A 13,827-nucleotide genomic window follows, 5' to 3' on the forward strand; every position below is an offset into this window, starting at 1 on the left:
GGAAGAGGTGACTGGAGCCTGAGAGGAAGAGAGGACTGAAAGAGGAGAGGAGGAGAGGACTGAAAGAGGAGAGGACTGAAAGAGGAGGAGAAGACTGAAAGAGGAGGAGAAGACTGAAAGAGGAGGAGAAGACTGAAAGAGAGGACTGAGAGGAGGAGAGGACTGAAAGAGGAGGAGAAGACTGAAAGAGGAGGAGAAGACAAAGAGAGGACTGAAAGAGGAGAATAGAACTGAAAGAGGAGAGGAGAGAAATGGGGCTTTAAAGGAGGAGAAGAGAGGATGGGCCTGAGAGCTGAGAGGACAGAGAGCAGAGAGGACAGAAAGAGGAGGAAAGAAGGATAGGAGAGAGGACTGAGAGAGCAGAAAAGACTGAGAACAGAAAGGACTGAAGCTGTGACGTCTGGATGAAGAGACCCATGTTGGGATTCTTGGACGTTGTGACGACTGAGCTGCAGATCTTTGTTGTATAATTTAATATAATCTAACTCCAGTCTGCACAGTATACCACCTCAGTCACGTCATATTAGCTGTCAAACACAGAAAAAAATACAACTACTCATCATTATCAACAACACCACTCTCCTGGCTGGTACAATGTAAATAAGTTCTGTAGTTACTTATCCTTTCATGTGCCAAGGTTTTTAGTGTAAAACTGATGCACGGTCCTCCTCAGGAGTGCGAATGTTAAAGGTCCAATGCAGCTGTTCTGAGTAACAATTGAGTACCTTACTGTGATTGATTTCAATAAAAATTGTGAAAAAGAAACAACATTTGCTTCTTAGCAAAGAGCAAGTTTCTCAAGCAAGAATTTAGCTAGGACAGTATGTGAGTGGTCTGAGTGGGGAGGGGAAAACTGAAAACTAGCTGTTATTGGCAGAGAGATTTGAAACTCTTTCTTATTAGTGATGTCAACAGGCAGGCCAAAACTCCATCCCACCAAAACAGGCTGAAATGTCATGCAGTTTTCTCAAACAGCTCTTACACTAAAAGGGAATTATCATGATTTTCAAAGTTCACAGTATTATTCCAACCTCTCTGTGTGGAAATATATATAAAAAAACAGGTAGTGGTCAATAATACTAACAATATCCTTGATATGGATGAAGTCAAGCACTCTGTTTCAGCATGCATAACGGTTGTTTAGGGATAAACACAATACAGGGAAAGGAATTAGAAAAGGGATGTTTGAGAACATTTATAATAAAACTGTTCCTACTGAATGAATTCTCCAGGCAATGTCAAAATGTAATGTCAAAGTAAGCTGATCAGTCACTTACTTTACTCAAGAAAAGTTGTACTATTAAACTAGTTTTACTTCCCTTATTATAATGGGTAATAGTGTAATGAATATAGGAGAAGTAATAAAATACAGTTGGTATTTACCTGGAATTTGCAAAAACAAACAGCTGGTTATAATTTCTATTATTATGGGTGTTTCGAGCCCTGAATGCTGATTGTCTGAGAAACGTGGTATATCACCGGTATGACAAAACATGTACTTTTACTGCTCTAATTCCATTGGTAACCAGTTTATAATAGCAATAAGGCACCTCAGGTTTGTGGTATATGGCCAATATACCACGGCTGAGGGCTGTATCCGGGCACTCTGTGTTGCTTCATGCGTAACAGCCCTTAGCCGTGGTCATATACCACACCCCCTCGGGCCTTATTGCTTCATTATAAACTACTTAATCAATCAAGAAAATTGGAAACGATGTGATATCAAATGGTCCCTATTGTAGTGCTCCATGTTTCATTTCATCCCAAACATTCTAAGAGCTAGTTACTGAGTAATAATGATTTGTTTCCATGTTATGTTTAAGAGCTAGTAACTGAGTAATAATTATTTGTTTCCATGTTATGTTTAAGAGCTAGTAACTGAGTAATAATTATTTGTTTCCATGTTATGTTTAAGAGCTAGTAACTGAGTAATAATAATTTGTTTCCATGTTATGTTTAAGATCTAGTTACTGAGTAATAATTATTTGTTTCCATGTTATGTTTAAGAGCTAGTAACTGAGTAATAATTATTTGTTTCCATGTTATGTTTAAGAGCTAGTTACTGAGTAATAATTATTTGTTTCCATGTTATGTTTAAGAGCTAGTTACTGAGTAATAATTATTTGTTTCCATGTTATGTTTAAGAGCTAGTAACTGAGTAATAATTATTTGTTTCCATGTTATGTTTAAGAGCTAGTAACTGAGTAATAATTATTTGTTTCCATGTTATGTTTAAGAGCTAGTAACTGAGTAATAATTATTTGTTTCCATGTTATGTTTAAGAGCTAGTAACTGAGTAATAATTATTTGTTTCCATGTTATGTTTAAGAGCTAGTTACTGAGTAATAATTATTTGTTTCCATGTTATGTTTAAGAGCTAGTTACTGAGTAATAATTATTTGTTTCCATGTTATGTTTAAGAGCTAGTAACTGAGTAATAATTATTTGTTTCCATGTTATGTTTAAGAGCTAGTAACTGAGTAATAATTATTTGTTTCCATGTTATGTTTAAGAGCTAGTAACTGAGTAATAATTATTTGTTTCCATGTTATGTTTAAGAGCTAGTAACTGAGTAATAATTATTTGTTTCCATGTTATGTTTAAGAGCTAGTAACTGAGTAATAATTATTTGTTTCCATGTAATGTAAGTAAATAGCAGGTAGAAAGCAGACTGTAAAATAAAGTGTAACTAAACGTAGTATAATAAGAAAACAGTACAATATACATATTAACAGGTATGAACTGTCAGCAGAGAACAACCAAAGCAAAAACTCAGTTGGCTTGACGTTGGATCAATGTAAAGACAGACAGCAAGCTGGACTTATATATATATATATATATATATATATATATATTACACACACACACACACATACATATACAGTATATTGATAAATATATATGTACGAACTAAAATACATATGTAATTACATGTGACAGCTGCTCGTTGACTCCCGATTAATTTACTAAGGTTTGATAATGACTGTGTACCAAATGGCACTGTATTTCCTACATATATAAAATAATGTCCTTTGTGGGATAAATAAAGTATTTTTAATGTAATAAAAAGTAGTGCACTATGTAGGGAATAGGGTACCATGTGGGACGCAGATTTAACAATGCAAGAATGTAACGCTGCTGATGCTGATGAAGTTAGGAATGATATCTGGATTAAAGTACAGAGAGACCAGAACACACAGCGCGTTAAATGTGTATGTTATACTGTATGCCTTGATCTTCCTCCACTATAATTAAATCAATTGTTAGCGTTGATCTCTGTTTAAACTTTGAGATGAGGTATGTATCCTAACTAGCACCCTATTCTATATATAGTGCACTACTTTTGACTGGAGCCCTATGGGCCCTGGTTAAAAGTGGTGCACTACCCAGACAATAGGGTGCCATTTGGGACATATACAAGCTTTTTTTCTGTTGAGACATTCCATGTTCTGCCAGATACCATAATGCTTTACTAAGGTATTGTTGGTCTCACTAAGGAATTGAAGTTAACTGCAGCAACATACCAGAGGCTTCATTTAACCACTTCATTCCTTTAATCTCTTCTGTTTTGGGATGTTCCTGAAGCACATCACATTTACCGTACTCGTCATCTCACTACCTACAGGAAGGCCTTTTAAATAACGTTTCACTCTGTCTGCACAGTTACAACTAAACTGCAAAATCTCCATACTGGCCTATAACGTTTGTGTTATTATCTATTGTTGTAAGTTATTATTTGTGTTATTTATATAAAAACCAAATATGAGTTATTATGGGGTGTTTGGAGTGTAAATTATTTATTTTTTAAGATGTGTTTTGCTGCGGCATCTTTGGGGACATAAACCATGCCCTCATTCTGCCACTACCCATAATCCTCGCTGGCCAGGAGCGTGAGCAGAGGGTTCGGTTTGAACCAGAGGAACAACAACCTGCCAACAACACATTCGAGGAACAGCAAAATACAAGACATTCAGAGAATAACTGAACAGCAAAATACAAGACATTCTAGGAATAACTGAACAGCAAAATACAAGACATTCTAGGAATAACTCGGCAGGAATATCAAAAGGATCCGCTGTGCTGCTGTCATATGGATAATAAACCAGCAAATATCTGACAACTTATGTGTATTTTATTTTAAACACAGACACTGATATACAGAATGGCATAGGGTACCACCATCATACTGTGTTCTATAACCGCGATGCTAATGACCCTGTTAAAATCTGGAATATGGTTCTCGGTAAATATGGAACAGATCATGACGAGAGGTGGGGAGTGTGTTATGTACCTCCATTGAAATTGATTTGCAAAGTTGGATCAAAATTAGTGTCATACTGCCTTAGATGTGATGGTAGGAAGATTTGATTTTAAAATTGAGCATTAATCAATGCCTCATGTACCATAATGTTTTATACCTTATATCATATAACAACAGCATACAGTATTATTGGATTGTGGGTTTACCGGTTAAACCCTGACAAGAGACAGTATCCCTGCCTGGTGATCCTCTAAGATATTGTAGGATCTTACAGCATCTTCTAGGATCTCGAAAGATATTTTCAGGATGTGAGCTTGGCTGGGAGATGGTGAGTCAAGCCCCCTACAGATCCATATATCATTCTAACAACACCTTCCATTAGTCTCTTAATACTGACGGCCTAAAACAACATCCTGCAGTTTATCACAGTTTAAAGGTCTGCTGCAGGTCTGCTGCAGGTCTGCTGCAGGTCTGCTGCAGGTCTGCTGCAGGTCTGCTGCAGGTCTGGGTCCTTCAGACTGCTGACGTTAATAAAACGCTCTGTCTCACTGCGGTGGAGTTCTCTCCAGAGATGTTAACCAGACTAGTTCCCATCTTATATGACTAAAGGACTAGATAATCAAATCTGCTGTCCTTTGTCCCAACAATATTAAAAACACATTGGGAAGATACAAATGGGAAAAGTTTAATTTAGATAAGGGTCCAGCAGGGAGATGCACGAGACACATGAATGACATTATTCCTTGTCTGATAAGGTACATCAGAATAACAGTCTTGGATACATCTCTTAATTTGATGCAGCGGCGGATAAAAATATGTCAACACACGGACCACATGTTGTAATAACTCCCTCATAAATGTATATTGTATTGAGTGAAATCTGAGAGCTGTCAGATTGAGGGGAGAGGGTATTGGCAGGCGGTCACACGCACACTATACCCACACACCCTACACACCCGCGCACACGCACACACACACACACACACACACACAGGCAGATAGATGAGAGCTTTACCTTCTGTTGGGGTTCACATCTGGCTCTGAGCAGCTCTGACAGATGAAGAGTCAAGTTGAGAGAGCAAACCCCAGAATAAGGTTGACCCAAACAAAGTCTGAGCAAGGTGAAGGCTTCTGCCAAGTCACGCAAAGTTAGTCTTAGCAGATAATTTGTAACATGTTCAAAATGTAAACACATTTCTAACTCAAGGCTGTGGATTCCCAACAGGCTGTGGAGGAGACTACAGCCAACAGGAGCTAATTGGGTTGTAGAGAAGAGAGCTGGGTCTGCTAAGAACATAGAGGAAAGAGGAGAGAGCTGGCTAGGCCTGCTAGGAACATAGAGGAGAGAGGAGAGAGCTGGCTAGGCCTGCTAGGAGCATAGAGGAGAGAGGAGAGAGCTGGCTAGGCCTGCTAGGAACATAGAGGAAAGAGGAGAGAGCTGGCTAGGCTGGCTAGGAGCATAGAGGAGAGAGGAGAGAGCTGGCTAAGCCTGCTAGGAACATAGAGGAGAGAGGAGAGAGCTGGCTAGGACTGCTAGGAACACAGAGTAGAGAGGAGCGAGCTGGCTAGGCCTGCTAGGAGCATAGAGGAGAGATGAGAGAGTTGGCTAGGCCTGCTAGGAACACAGAGGAGAGAGGAGCGAGCTGGCTAGGCCTGCTAGGAACATAGAGGAGAGAGGAGAGAGCTGGCTAGGCTGGCTAGGCCTGCTAAGAACATAGAGGAGAGAGGAGAGAGCTGGCTAGGCCTGCTAAGAACATAGAGGAGAGAGGAGAGAGCTGGCTAGGCCTGCTAGGAGCATAGAGGAGAGAGGAGAGAGCTGGCTAGGCCTGCTAGGAACATAGAGGAAAGAGGAGAGAGCTGGCTAGGCTGGCTAGGAGCATAGAGGAGAGAGGAGAGAGCTGGCTAAGCCTGCTAGGAACATAGAGGAGCGAGGAGAGAGCTGGTTAGGACTGCTAGGAGCATAGAGGAGAGAGGAGAGAGCTGGCTTGGCCTGCTAGGAACACAGAGGAGAGAGGAGCGAGCTGGCTAGGCCTGCTAGGAACACAGAGGAGCGAGCTGGCTAAGCCTGCTAGGAGCACAGAGGAGAGAGGAGAGAGCTGGCTAGGCCTGCTAGGAACACAGAGGAGAGAGGAGCGAGCTGGCTAGGCCTGCTAGGAACACAGAGGAGCGAGCTGGCTAGGCCTGCTAGGAGCACAGAGGAGAGAGGAGAGAGCTGGCTAGGCCTGCTAGGAACACAGAGGAGAGAGGAGAGAGCTGGCTAGGCCTGCTAGGAACATAGAGGAGAGAGGAGAGAGCTGGCTAGGACTGCTAGGAGCATAGAGGAGAGAGGCGAGAGCTGGCTAGGCCTGCTAGGAACATAGAGGAGAGAGGAGAGAGCTGGCTTGGCCTGCTAGGAGCATAGAGGACAGAGAGCTAGCAAGGCTTGCTAGAAACATAGAGGAGAGAGATAACTGGAGGTTAGGCTTGCTGGTTAGGAAAATAAAGGAGAGAGGAGACTATATCGTCCCTCTAATCACTCTGACATCAATGCAAATGTATTCGAAAATCTAATCAAACATTTAATGAGAGGCCATGTGCTCATGTTGAGCAACATTTCTATAGGCTATGCAATTGCATGACAAAACAGAGTTTTGATGGCCTCTATTAGAAATCTGATCCCATCAGCTTTCTAAAGGCTAGGCCTACTATATTTATTTCTCAGCTTTCCTAATATTTAGCATATTGCTTACCTTTACAACAGGAGTATAGCCTACCTGGCTGGCATGAAAATGACCCACAGGAAACGCGTCCTCCATTCACTATTTAAGTGCATTGAGACAGGTGCATGATAATGTCCATTCTAAATTGAAACAAATATCACAAATATATTATTTAGTAAATGTAAAAACAATATTAAATTAAGAATAGTGTAATGGGTGACAATATCACTTGTGAATGATATATTATCAATAGTAAATGATGCCCAGCTTGTGAGCAGTAAGGCAAGAAACACGTCATACCTTTTTTTGTGACTTTATTAAATCATGGTTGCACACCTCATGTAGCCTAGTCCATAGGCCTATATGTTTTGATAAGGTTTGTGTCACAACTAAAGTGGGCAAATAACTTCTTACAATTAAGCACATTAATCCGCTTTACAACCGGTGTAGAGCCTAACTGGCATACATAGGTGGCGCGTGAGTTAAGTTTGGGGAAGGTACATTTTGCCATAAAAATGCACCTTTATAATGAAGAATTACAGCATAATCGCATTTGCGGTCACTTTTGAGAATGGTGTTTTTTTCCGCTAATTGATTGCATTTTGGAACATTTGCGCTTATATCCTACTGCCGTGTGCGCATTGCTGCACTTATAATGTGAAGAAATAGCCTAATAGTTTATCAACATTTTAAACTAAACGTTACAAACTGTTGCATCATTGCTTTTAAAAGGTCTTTTGATGCTAGTGGTTGTATTAATTTGGGATCTATCGCATTCTCGCATTCTCACACTGTGTCACGTCCTGACCAGTAATAGGGGTTATTTGTTATTGTAGTTTGGTCAGGACGTGGCAGAGGGTATTTGTTTTATATGGTTTGGGGGTTATGTGTATGTAGAGGGTTATTGTATTTATGTGTTCCGGGGTTTTTGGTATATGTTCTGGTGTTGGTGTTCTAGGTTTTTCTAGTTTGTGTATTTCTTTGTTGGCCTGGTGTGGCTCTCAATCAGGAACAGCTGTACATCATTGTTCCTGATTGAGAGTCATATTTAGGGAGCTTGTTTTCACCTGTCTGATTGTGGGTAGTTGTATTTGCACTGCTGTTTGTTTAGCCTGCAAATCTGTTAGCTGTCGTTCTGTTTCTTGTTTTTCCGTTACTCACTTTAAATAATACAATTTAAGTATGAGTATTCACGTACCCGCTGCGCCTTGGTCTAATTCCTACGACATCCGTGACACACTGAAGGACAAGTTGAAAATTGAATAGGTCAACTTTTGTACTATGGGGAATAGTAGATTGACATAGGCTAGTGCTTTTGCTGTTCATTAGGCCTATTCATCTTGTTGGCAGACGAAAAGTAAATGTGGACAGTTCTTCCAAAATCTTCAATATGCGCTTAGGACGCGCAGTTGTGCACCAGATGTGTCCGTCTTCACTTGTAGCCTGTGAAAAGGACCCGATCACGTGATGTGCATTGGCTAATAAGAATTTAGTTATCTGAGAGAGCCATGTGAGTGAGGTGCTTCGGAGCACGCAGTCGGGAGAAGGGAATTATAATTATTATATTCAGTCCAAGGGCACAACATCCACTGGCCGCAAAAGGAATGATTTTTTTAGGGGGCTTTACGGCCACACAAATGGGATGCCACTGGGAAATTCGAGGCATGATCAAGTGCTTGTCAAATTGTGAATGAGAGTGATGAAGTGTGTTCAGCCTGCGCAAAAAACAAGCAGAGCTCATGCCTTTCATGCAACTTTATTCATATCATCATTAGAGTCACATCATACAGCCTTAGAATGTATTAAAAATATAAACATACAGCCCAACGTTTGTATCACAACTAATGTTGCATAAATAACTCTAAATTAAGCATATAGGAGGACCTGTTTCTTTGTTAACTGGTCAACACAGAATAGCTGGATGTGCACTCCCTCCAATCGTTAGGAGAAAATATAATTGATATTTTATTCACTTATGTTCAATTGCATTCTTCATACTATAAAATAATTCCACGGAATTCTAAGCAAACATGTCTGCTTAATATTTTTTTACCTAAGCAAGTCAGTTAAGAACAAATTCTTATTTACAATGACGTCCGGGTTTGGCCGGTGTAGGCCAACGCTGGTGTCCGACTTCCACCGAAGTCGGTTCCTCTCCTTGCTCGGGCAGCGTTCGATGTCACCGGTCTTCTAGCCGTCGCCGATCCACCTTTCATTTTCCATTTGTTTTGTCTTGTTTTCCCACACACCTGGTTCACATTTCCCTCATTACTTGTCGTGTATTTAACCCTCGGTTCCCCCCCATGTCTGTGTGTGAAATTGTTTGTTGTAAGTGCTTGTGCACATTGTGACTGGTGCGCGACGGGTTTTGTACCCAAATTTTGTTATTCTGGATGCCGTTGGTTTTGATAATTAAACTGCTCCGGTTATTACCCAGTTCTGCTCTCCTGTGTGACTTCCCTGCCACCAGTTACGCACCCCTTATAGCTGGACCAATTGTGCGCCGCTCTATGAGACTCCCAATCACGGCCGGTTGTGATAGAGCCTGGATTCGAACCAGGATGTCTGTAGTGATGCCTCTAGCACTGAGATGCAGTGCCTTAGACCGCTGCGACACTCGGTAGCCCAATGAAGTAGTGTAGCCCACAACCATATGGCATAGCCAAATCAGGGCCTAACATAAGGACTCAGAGTAAGCTATTATGTTCTTCTGAAATAGACTACATTTTCTTCATGTTTCTTTAGACCTAAAATAAATATATAATGGAAGACAGACACATAGTGGAAATTACAAACTTCAGAAGCCTTTTCAAACCTAAAATACATGTGGAAGGACCACCAGAGGGCAGGCTGGGCTCTAGAGGCCCTAGCCATTAAGTGGGCACTCGATTATCTCCGGTACTACCTACTGGGTCGGAGGTTTGCATTAGTTACGGACCATGCGCCCCTCACGTGGATGGCTGGTAAGAGAAACAATAACAACCGAATAGCCAGATGGTTTCTTGCTTTACAACCGTTCTCTTTCCATGTCATCCACAGGGCCGGATCGAGGAACGGGAATGCAGACACGCTGTCCCGACGCGACCAATACGGTGCGTCTGGCGCCCGACCCTCCGGTCCGGTCCTGAGGGGGGAGGTATGTGGAAGGACCACCAGAGGGCAGGCTGGGCTCACGGATAGTAGCCCAACAAGGCATGTGAGACCAGGTAACCAGAGTCAATTAAGCACAGCTGACAGTACTAATGAGATATTCTCTTTCCCCCACAAGAGAGAGGATGGAACCAGCAAGAAGGGGGAAGATAAACTATCTTTGGAGAATGGCTACGGAGAGAGAGGTGCTATCCATGAAGAGCCATTAAGACGGTGATGAATATGTGATTGTTGTTATAGTTTGAAGATAATCGTAATGTGATCCTGTGTCCTCTAAAGAAGATGTATGTTGTTCCTTTGGAGATTCTCATTGACTGTGTTGGAGTGTTTGTATTGTCAGAAATCCCTCAATAGAGAACTGTGTTGAATCAAGAAAACCTACTCTGGACTCGTTTATTCCACCTTTCCACTTTAGAGTGACACCAAATGACTTGGTCCGCTCACATTGGTGGAGAATGTGGGCACTAGGTGGACGAGTGACACAAGGATAAGTGAGTAAATCAAGATTCTTCCAGTAGACAGAGGAACCATTCAAGAACGATGGACAACGCCCTACTACAACAGTTGATCACGGCACAGCAGACAACCATAGAACTCCTGCAACGACAGCTGAGTGGGCGAGAAGAACCTAGAGTGAAGCCTAGAGCGGCTGCTCAGGCCATCTTACCTCGTCTCTCCAAGGAGGATGATATCGAAGCCTTCCTCATGACCTTCGAAAGGACGGCCACCTTGGAAGAGTGGCCGCCCACAGATTGGGCGAGCGCATTAGCCCCTCTTTTGACCGGGGTGGCCCAGGAAGCCTATTTTGACCTGGATTCCGGCAAAGCTGCGGACTATGGGCGACTAAAAACCGAGATCCTGTCCCGGTACCAGCTGACTGCCAGAGATAGAGCTGTAAAGTTCCATCAGTGGACCTATATGACTGACCAACCCGTCCGTGCCCAGATCTTCGCTCTAATACGACTGATGAAACAGTGGCTGGAACCCGGAAAGGGAGTAGGACATGTAATTGAGACCCTCGTTGTGGACAAGATATTGAGGGAATTACCCAGTGACTTAAAAAGGGTTGTGGGTCAAACCAACCCGTTGTCAGCCGACGACATAGCCCAGGCGGTGGAAACATACCGATCTACAGGGGAGTTGTTAAAAGAGGACAAGAAGGAACGGAAGGATTCTGCAAATCCCGTACCACGACTCACCCCGGCACGTCCGCCACCGAAACCTCCAAACCCCCTCCGGAGGTGGGAGAAGTCATCCCCCACACAGCAGGGTCGGTGTTTTAAATGTCAGTCTCCAGACCATTATGCCTCACAATGTCCTAACAAGGACGAGTCCATGGTCACGGAGTCATCGCTGCCCATCCCCACGCATCCCGGTTCCAGAGGACATGATCAACACTGTTGGTTAACAGAAATAGCCCCAGCCCCAGAGATTCCGGTTCGAGTAGAAGGACAAGATGTGGTAGCCATTCTCGACTCGGGAAGTATGGTTACGTTAGTAGAGGAGCGGATGGTGACTTCAGCAACACTGCTACCAGACAAAGTAGCCGTGTCCTGTATCCATGGAGACACCCACTATTACCCCACCGTGAATCTGTCTATTCTCACTCCGAAAGGAAGGTGTACAGTCAGGGCAGGGAAAGTACCCCAGCTGAAGGTGCCATTATTGATAGGGAGAGACTGTCCTCTATATAAAGAGCTGCGGCAGATGACGTTATGCATGGGAAGAAGGGGGACAGGAAAGAAGAAAAAACCCGACAGGAGGAAGAAGGTCCAACTCTATCACATAAACCTGTTGAAGAAGTACCATGGAAGAGAGGAGGAGGTGGCTTTGATGGCCATGGAGGGCCAAGGAAAAGAAGAGGTTCTACCACAGGTGCGCCATGGCCAAACTCTCTTGCCGGAACAGTCGAGACAGCTAGACAAGCTGATTATTCACTTCGGCCGGGTATTCTCTCCATTCCCAGGACAAACAGATGTCTTGTTCCACCATATCCACACTGAACCCGGCAAGAAGGTGCATATCCGTCCGTACAGCATTCCTGAGGCCCGCCGAGTCATCGTCAAGAACGAGGTAAGGGAGATGCTGAGGATGGGTGTGATCGAGCCATCGACGAGTGAGTGGTCCAGTCCCATAGTCCTGGTCCCCAAACCCGATGGTAGTATGAGACTCTGCAACGACTTTAGGAGCGTGAATGCAATCTCTACATTCGACGCATATCCCAGGCCCCGCGTGGATGAACTCTTGGAGCGCTTAGGAAAGGCCAAGTTCATCACCACCCTGGATTTGACGAAGGGATATTGGCAAGTGCCGGTGGCTCCAGAGGACCGCCCAAAGACTGCCTTCGCCACACCGGAGGGGCTCTTTCAGTATGTGAGGATGCCCTTCGGACTGCATGGTGCTGCTGCAACTTTCCAACGCCGCATGGATGCCATTCTACGGCCCCATCAAGAGTACGCAGCGGCGTACATAGACGATGTGGTCATCCACAGCGAGGACTGGGATAGTCACCTCCTACGACTACGGGCGGTGCTCATGAGTCTGGAAGCCACAGGGTTGACGGCCAATCCAAAAAAATGCTGCCTGGGTCTGTCCGAAGCGGAATACCTGGGGTACACCGTGGGGAATGGGAAAATACGCCCACAGGCAGAGAAGACCAGGGCAATTCGGGACTGGCCTCGACCCCAGACCAAGCGGGACGTTCGGGCCTTCTTAGGGATAACGGGATATTATCGCCGTTTTATCCCTGGATATGCAACCATTGCCAACCCCCTCACAAACCTCATCAAGAAAAACTTGCCAAACCGGGTAGAGTGGAAAGAAGAGGCGGAGGAGGCCTTTCAATTGCTAAAAGAGGGCCTGTGTTCTGATCCCGTCCTACAGGCTCCGGACTTCTCACAAGAGTTCATTGTACAGGTAGACGCCTCGGATACGGGGCTCGGGGCCGTACTAGCTCAGGGTGAAGGCGAAGCAGAGAGGCCGCTTCTCTTTATAAGTAGAAAGCTCAGCGATCGGGAACAGAGATATGCTACCATAGAGAAAGAGGCCCTAGCCATTAAGTGGGCACTCGATTATCTCCGGTACTACCTACTGGGTCGGAGGTTTGCATTAGTTACGGACCATGCGCCCCTCACGTGGATGGCTGGTAAGAGAAACAATAACAACCGAATAGCCAGATGGTTTCTTGCTTTACAACCGTTCTCTTTCCATGTCATCCACAGGGCCGGATCGAGGAACGGGAATGCAGACGCGCTGTCCCGACGCGACCAATACGGTGCGTCTGGCGCCCGACCCTCCGGTCCGGTCCTGAGGGGGGAGGTATGTGGAAGGACCACCAGAGGGCAGGCTGGGCTCACGGATAGTAGCCCAACAAGGCATGTGAGACCAGGTAACCAGAGTCAATTAAGCACAGCTGACAGTACTAATGAGATATTCTCTTTCCCCCACAAGAGAGAGGATGGAACCAGCAAGAAGGGGGAAGATAAACTATCTTTGGAGAATGGCTACGGAGAGAGAGGTGCTATCCATGAAGAGCCATTAAGACGGTGATGAATATGTGATTGTTGTTATAGTTTGAAGATAATCGTAATGGGATCCTGTGTCCTCTAAAGAAGATGTATGTTGTTCCTTTTGAGATTCTCATTGACTGTGTTGGAGTGTTTGTATTGTCAGAAATCCCTCAATAGAGAACTGTGTTGAATCAAGAAAACCTACTCT

The sequence above is a fragment of the Salmo trutta genome, chromosome 29 (genome assembly GCF_901001165.1).
Source record: "Salmo trutta chromosome 29, fSalTru1.1, whole genome shotgun sequence".
NCBI lineage: Eukaryota > Metazoa > Chordata > Actinopteri > Salmoniformes > Salmonidae > Salmo > Salmo trutta.